The sequence below is a fragment of the Nothoprocta perdicaria genome, unplaced genomic scaffold, assembly GCF_003342845.1.
Source record: "Nothoprocta perdicaria isolate Ctin4 unplaced genomic scaffold, notPer1 scaffold_6, whole genome shotgun sequence".
NCBI classification, from domain to species: domain Eukaryota; kingdom Metazoa; phylum Chordata; class Aves; order Tinamiformes; family Tinamidae; genus Nothoprocta; species Nothoprocta perdicaria.
In genome coordinates this window covers 259,143-266,169 of record NW_020455865.1, presented here as the reverse complement: position 1 = coordinate 266,169, position 7,027 = coordinate 259,143, and the positions used below count along the sequence as shown (strand labels likewise).

At 43.7% G+C, this 7,027-nt stretch overlaps 1 long non-coding RNA gene across 1 annotated transcript; it reads right to left on the bottom strand.

Annotated features, from left to right (window-relative positions):
- Positions 1-5,547: 5,547 nt before the first annotated feature.
- On the bottom strand, positions 5,548-6,469 carry LOC112956005. The gene is made up of 2 exons (XR_003250979.1): positions 6,203-6,469; positions 5,548-5,761 (listed from the first exon to the last, which is right to left on the bottom strand). It is a non-coding gene; the product is annotated as an uncharacterized LOC112956005 (long non-coding RNA).
- Between the last annotated feature and the right edge of the window lie 558 nt (positions 6,470-7,027).

Here is a 7,027-nt window from a genome sequence, read left to right as displayed (position 1 = left end):
CATATCTAATTTTTAAAAAATAATCGTGACAGTTTTGTTTCTTTAAAAATTGCCATCGTTATTATGGTTTCTCTTTTTTCTTTTTTTTCAGTGGTGACATATGCCAATGATAAAAAAAATGCTACTTTTGCTTTGGGTGAATCACACTAGGAGGCAACATAGGAACTTTGTAGTTGTATTTTCTCCCTCAATCAATTTTCTGTAAATTAAATATAATTTTTTCATTCAGCAAAGTCATTTTAAAATACATTTTAAAAAATATTCTTCATGTCCAATTTGATTTTGGTGTACAAAAACCTAACACAACTTTGTTCCTCTTTTCCCTGTATGTCCTAGCACTTTCTACAGGGCATATATATAGACCAGCAGACACCCACATCAGAGAGAGAGAGAGAGAGAGAGAGAGAATAACCACCTGAATTGTGCGTGCATAGCCTCACATGGTGCTAAACACCTAGTTATATAAATACCAGAAGGACTTACTAAAAATAATTTGCTACCTTATCCACTTATCCACTGTCATGAATTTGATAAAATTCATGGGTTATGATAAAAAGTCTTGCTTTGTGTTTCCCATGGAGGATTATATCCTCCCTGCAGCAGAGGCGAAGGTGTCTCCCCAGGGAGTAGCTGGCCTGCTCTAAAACAAAAGTTGAGCTTATGGGCACTGCAACCTTCCATGGCCTATCGGACAGAGATAGGTATTTTTGCAGAAGATGTTTCCTACTCTCCCTCATTCCAGCTGACCTAAGCGTCCTTAGTGAAGTTCTCCACTCTTTGCTTAGGCTTTCTCACAGTGCAACAGAGTTCATTGCCATCCCAAGGTTTACCATTATTAATTCCTTCCATCATTCCATCTTTTATGATCCTAATAATCCTTCTCCACTTACATGCAGACTGTGATGTCTCCTCTCTGAGGCCAGCTAACTTCTGTTTCTTTTCTCATCTCCCGCTTCGCCAGTTTTTATTTTATTTTGATTTTTACTAATATTTGTAACTCTTTCCATTTAAGTGCAATTAAGTAATTATATTAATCATTCTGAAAAAAAAAATACATTTATGAGGTAGAGCTTCCCCTCATTTGCTGGAGAACCTGAGATGATCCTTTCCACTGCTAAGGAGAAGCACTGAGCATTGGTGGAAGTACCACTGCCATTGTTCACATGCCGTACCACACATTTGCCTTTTTAATGGAAAATATGCATCTTTTGTCTGATTACTTGCACTATGCAGAGACTAGGGATTTTTGTTACATATTAATAGCCAAAAGAATAGTGGCATATTCACATGATCAGATTCAAAGGTTTTTTGAAAACTAAGAGAATTAAGCAAAGAATTTGTTTTGAGGTTGCTCTTTAAAATCCAAAGTGATAACTAAAATGCCAGTAAACAGGATTTTCCGTATAGCAGTATTCTCAGCTAAGAGAGGTCCTTCCTCTCTCATTGCACGCATTAGGGATGTTTAATGAAAGGTTACCCACAGGGTCATCAGCAAGGCACACAATGCCTCTAGCCTTACAATGCACTTAACTTCAAAGCGGTTGGCTGCATTCCTGAGCCTTGTACCAATAAGCACTAATAACACTGAAAAAATGAAAACTGAAACAGATGTCTCCAATAGCATTGATTCTTATTAGCTGTTCACAGCTATTCTTACACCTCTAGGCATAATGAAGCAAAGCCTGCGCACTGGGTGTGCGGCTGCAGCGGGCCTGGTAATGCCGCAGGAATGTTCCCCTTGCTCGCGCTCACTGCATTCTTGACAGGCTGTCTCCATCATAATCTTAAGAAAACTACTTTAAAATGCCATTTAAAAATGCATCAAGTATGCACACTCTTACTCAAGAAGGATAGGACCTGACAGCAACATGTATCCCTTAAAATTAATTGTGGAAAAGAGTGACTGAATATACATCGAAAAGAATAAACTGAACTACGATTAATCCGCAATTAGATCCTCAATCTGTTATGACCACCCAGGAGGAGATAGGGCACCACTGTAGCAAGCACACAGAGAGGCAGTCAATAAGTAAGAGAAGTTTTGTGTGTAGTGGTATGCTGCAAACAGTCACATCGCATAAGCAACAGACACTAACTCCATGCACAATCTGTTCACTACAGAGTACAGACTTGATATGGTTTTGGTGAAACACAAGCACAGTGTGCATCCGCAGAGCTGCATATTCAAGCAAGGGCTACAACACACTTGTTTGGCTGTCCAGACTCACATCTCTACTCCCGTGCAGTAGAGCTAGTAGAAAGAAGGCTGTGTTTTGCTATGGATCTCACTAGGAGCCTGATCATTATCGAAGTGATGAGTGAGAAGACTCTGCTTAGTACAAGATGAAGAATCCTGCCTCTCCTGCATCTCTTTCCCCCAAGGCCTCTGCACATCTCCAGAGACAATTTTATAGTTTCAGAATATTCAGTCCAACTTAACCTGACAGTTCATGCCTTCATCTTAAAGTGATCCTAAAATTCACTCTCTGTCTTCAAAATAACAGGGCAAAACTGTGAAAGAACAGAAGCTGTGCTAGTTCTGTGATGTAGAGAAGAAAGCAGCAAAGTACCAAAAGAAACATCTGTGTAATATTGCAGATGCTTTAAAAATTGCACAGATTCTTCCAAGGAAGAAACCTAGGAATCTGGTGCAATGCATCTGTGGGAGCTTCAGCCTTTCTTCAAAGGATTCTAGACAAGCCGGAACTCCAAGAATGGACTAGGCCAACAGCAACAGCATCACACTGCAGGTAGCCTCTGCTCACTAGCCGCTCTAGCCCATTAGCTGAGCGGCTGAGCAGTCCCAGCAGCATTTCCTCATGTATCCCACCTGCGGTGCTCTGTTCCTCGGGATAAAGAGTGTTATCATGCAACATACCGCGTGGCTGGACCACCCGCACTGGCACTCCTGGAGCAAAGGTGGCACCTGTGTGAATCAGCAGGACTGAGGGATGGCTTCGGGGGTTCAAGGCACTTACTCCATGCTACCGCACAACACACAGTCTGATTTCTCTTAAATCACCCTGGTGAAAACATCACTCACCCAGCAAGAGAGGGAGTGGAGGTTTTCCAATGAGACTCATACACAACAAAGCAATAAAAACCACATCAGCGAGAGTTTTCCTACTGTTGGGTAATCACTGTTGTGAAGATAAGGGGAAAGGATGGGCCACCTGCAGCTACAAAAACATTGTGGCTGCATTTTATCTGTGAAAATTTCTTTTTATCTCCAAAGCAAAAGAGGAGGATTTGTTTGGGTAGGTGTCCATTGCAACGCGAGTTTGCTGTTCTCGCAGGCCTTATCAACAGCAAATACATGTTTCTTTGCTGCAGTAGCAAACATGCTTCCATTTCTGTACACAGAAACATTCCTGGATTCACCCAGCGACTCCAAGGAAAGAATCATTGCTTAGAGGGATGCAAAATAGTGTCGTTGCCCTGACCTGGGGACAGCCCAGCAGCCTGCATGCACCAGCTCCCCTCTGCCTCTGCTTCCAGCCAGCTCAGCGCAGCACAGGAGCCCTAAGCACTGCCCACCACCGCTGCTCTCCCTCTTCCTTTTAGCTGCCCTTGGGTCAGTAAAGGCTACACAGAGCTGGATCCAGATGCTTCATCCAGACGATACATAAAATTCAGGAAATTCAAATACACATCTAGTTATTAAAGAAGCAGTAATAAAGGCAGAATCTCTTATTAATTAAAAAAGAAATCTTTTCTCCTAGGTTAATGTAAAGCTGGTATGAAGCAGGTAGCATGGACCTCCCTGGTACCATGGTGAAGCAGTTCCCACAGTGCAGCCTGAAACTCAAATGGTGCCCATGAATCTAGCTTTTCCTTGCTACTCCTAAAAGAAGGATTGGACTGGACGATCTTCAGATGTCCGTCCCAACCCCTACTACTCTGTGATTCCTGCTATTAGTTTCTGTATTTAACAGTAAATCCTTTGAAGAAAGAGCAAAGGTCCATAAAAAAGACATCATGCAAGCTATTTGCCAGTTGACTGTTACCATTATTCTCACAACAAGTCTAAACCATATAAAAGAGGAACACACAAGACAGATAACTGCAAATGAAGACTGGACAGGCAAAGCAAAACAATAGCTCCTTTCTAGAGCAGTCACCCACATGTGAACCCACAGAAACTCAGACCTGGACACAGGTACCAAATCTGCTTCAAGGGAACTCTGTTACTCTGCTTTCCCCTTCCCCTGTGCCAAATGATGATAAAGCCTGAAGGCTTTGCAGTGATGAAAAACGCACAGTAAGAAAAGAAACAGGATTATTACAATGGCCAAGAAAAGTTTCAGAAAACAGACATTTATGGGATCCGTTTGGATTCATTTGTATGTGACACATGCGATTTCACTTGGCTGACTAGGCACAACTCAAGGCAGAGATGAACCTAGGAGGTAGCTAAAGGAAAGGAAAACTGGCTTTTAAAATGCATACATTATTTCTTGCTTCACCATCCTCACTTCTGCCTGTAAAAGCCATTCCAGCAGCCCTGCGTTGGGTTATGTCCCAAATGAGATTATTTTACACACAACTATATTTAATTTGCCATGAGGAGAACACCTTGGTTTATTTTATGTCCACATGTTTAATTGGGCTTCTGATTATTTAATGTTACTGTGGCAGAGGTAGCTTTTATGAGGCACAAAAGAAAATTTAATGAAAATTATTCACAAGCCCAACTTCTGACTAGTAAAACCAAGAGTTTAATGTAAGAGGCAAAGTCCCCATCTGGTACTTGGCCTGGAGAAGAGCAGCCCACATGAAGGATTTATTGTGACATTACAATGCTTGATGTCACATAATCTAGCCGGAGGAGCGATATTGCCCTAAAGAGAGCCATCAGGGCTTGTGTGACACGGGTATTTGAGAGGATTAACTACACTTAAATCAATACGGGCAATGAAAACAGGAATAACCAATCTCTTGGCCGCTCAATTATTTAAGAGTGTCTCTATTCCCCACAGAATGGAATTAAACGCTTGTTTAAGAGCACTGACAATTAAATCCATTTCTTTAATGTCAAGATAAGAACTCAGGATCCCAGACTGTGCTGCAATGTGGAGCACTGGCATCTCCTCAGATGCTTGGAAAAACCCGCCAGTGCCACCGGGCCATGGCAACCACTGGCCGCGGGGAGCTGCATCCCTGCTCCCGCGGCAGCCCCGCTGGAGCCCGAACCCATGGGCCTGGGACGACAGGGGCAGGAGGGTCCCAGAGCACGGCCAGGATGGACACCAAGATGCACGGCCACTGCTCTGTCTCCAAACAGGAGGCGGGAGGTGCAGAGACCTTCAGCCACCTGCCCCTTCCTGTGCTGGGCCTTAAGAGCATAAACAGACAGGCTTTAGCAGTCATAGCACACTAAGAACTAAGTGCAATTTCAACTGCTACTGTAAACATAAGTTATTGAAATGGGCTACCCAGGGATCTGAATTTGGAAAAGTTTGTCTGACCTCTTTTTTTTAAGATTTGTTTTTAAGATAATGCTTTATAGAGCTGCTACAGCCTGACCTTTCATGATCACACCATTCCTCCTGAGGCATTTGTTCATCTCAAATGCAATGAAGAAGTTCCTGGTGTGGAAAATTTTAATAAGAATTCCTACCTTCGGATCATAAAAAGGGGGTAACAGAAGCAGAATGTATGCAAAGCATTGAATGTTCATTCATCATATTGCAATTACCCCAGGCGACAGGAAAATATCAGATGCTTGCATGTCTTCTGTTAGATTTCCTGGCCAGAAAAGCTGAAAGACATTTTTAAATTAGACAAAACACAATTCACTAAGAATGCATGGAAAAGTAAAAGTTTTTGCTGTAGATGGTGCACCATATTTCACATTAGTAAAGGCTCTAAGAAGTTGGAACATAGGTACATAGCCTGAGCTTAACTCTCAGGATGCTTCAGAACCTGGTAAATGAATGCAGAAAAACCTTCCCTGGCTTGCAGCTAACATGCCGTACTGATTTCTCTCTGTCATTCAGCTCCAGGGAAAGACTTCCTTCCCAGATCTTCTATCCTTTCCTTGTGTTTTATATTCTGTTCACTAAAAGATCACTGTGCCTTGTTTTCCTTAATATTTTTAAGTCTTTCATCTATAGAAAATATGAACTCCAGAAAAACTGAGATTTCCTAAGCATTTTTTAAAACCATTTGTGAAAGTGCTTTGTAGAAAATCATTACTCACTGTTTTTATGTTGACACTTGATAAGCATAATAGCTTGGAGGTACTGTTGATTAATGATTTCTAGGTCCTCTGATGTTCTTGTGCCAACTTGTCCACATTTCACAGTCAGAGTAAGGTGCAAGAAATAAATAAATAAAATTGACGATTGTCACTTTGCAACCAGAGACAGGATTTTATAGCTCGTATGTGTCCTGGAAGCTTTGCATGCAATTCCCAACTTCAGCACTACTATTGATCAAGTGCTGCGACGCTGCTGCGCCAAGCCTCACCCTCTGCACATCTGGTTTTGTGGTCACCCTGCTGGCTGTTTTCATGCCCTTATTTTGCTGACTATCACCAAATGAGTTATTCCTTCCTCTTGCGCAGCAAAGCTACGCAGCTCTTTGCTCTCCTTTGGTGCCGTTAAGACCCCTTTCAGCGCGATGCTCCCGGGCTCTGTGCGCCGTGGGCCCCGCACCAGCGCGGCCTGCTCCCGTCTCGGCCCCACCAACATGGCTGCCGTCCCCATGGAATCCGCCGGCACTTCTGTGGCCACCTCCACGGCCAGGTGCAGAACGGCCCGTGCCCCGGGCTGCAGATGCACGTGCACGCAGCCAACGCAGCCCTGTTCCCAGGGCATTTGAGCCTCTCTCCCCTGTGCAGGTCACGGGCGCCAGCACCGCTGCACATGTGCCCTCGTCGGGTGCTCGCCTCCATCCAGGTCTGGTCCAGCACTGCCCAGAGCTGCAGGCTCCAGGCCCTCGTCCTCAGCACCCACCAGCCCTCGGCACCTCTGCGCATCTTCCATGTTCCCACCGGACTGAGACAGACTGCTCCGTGGGAATG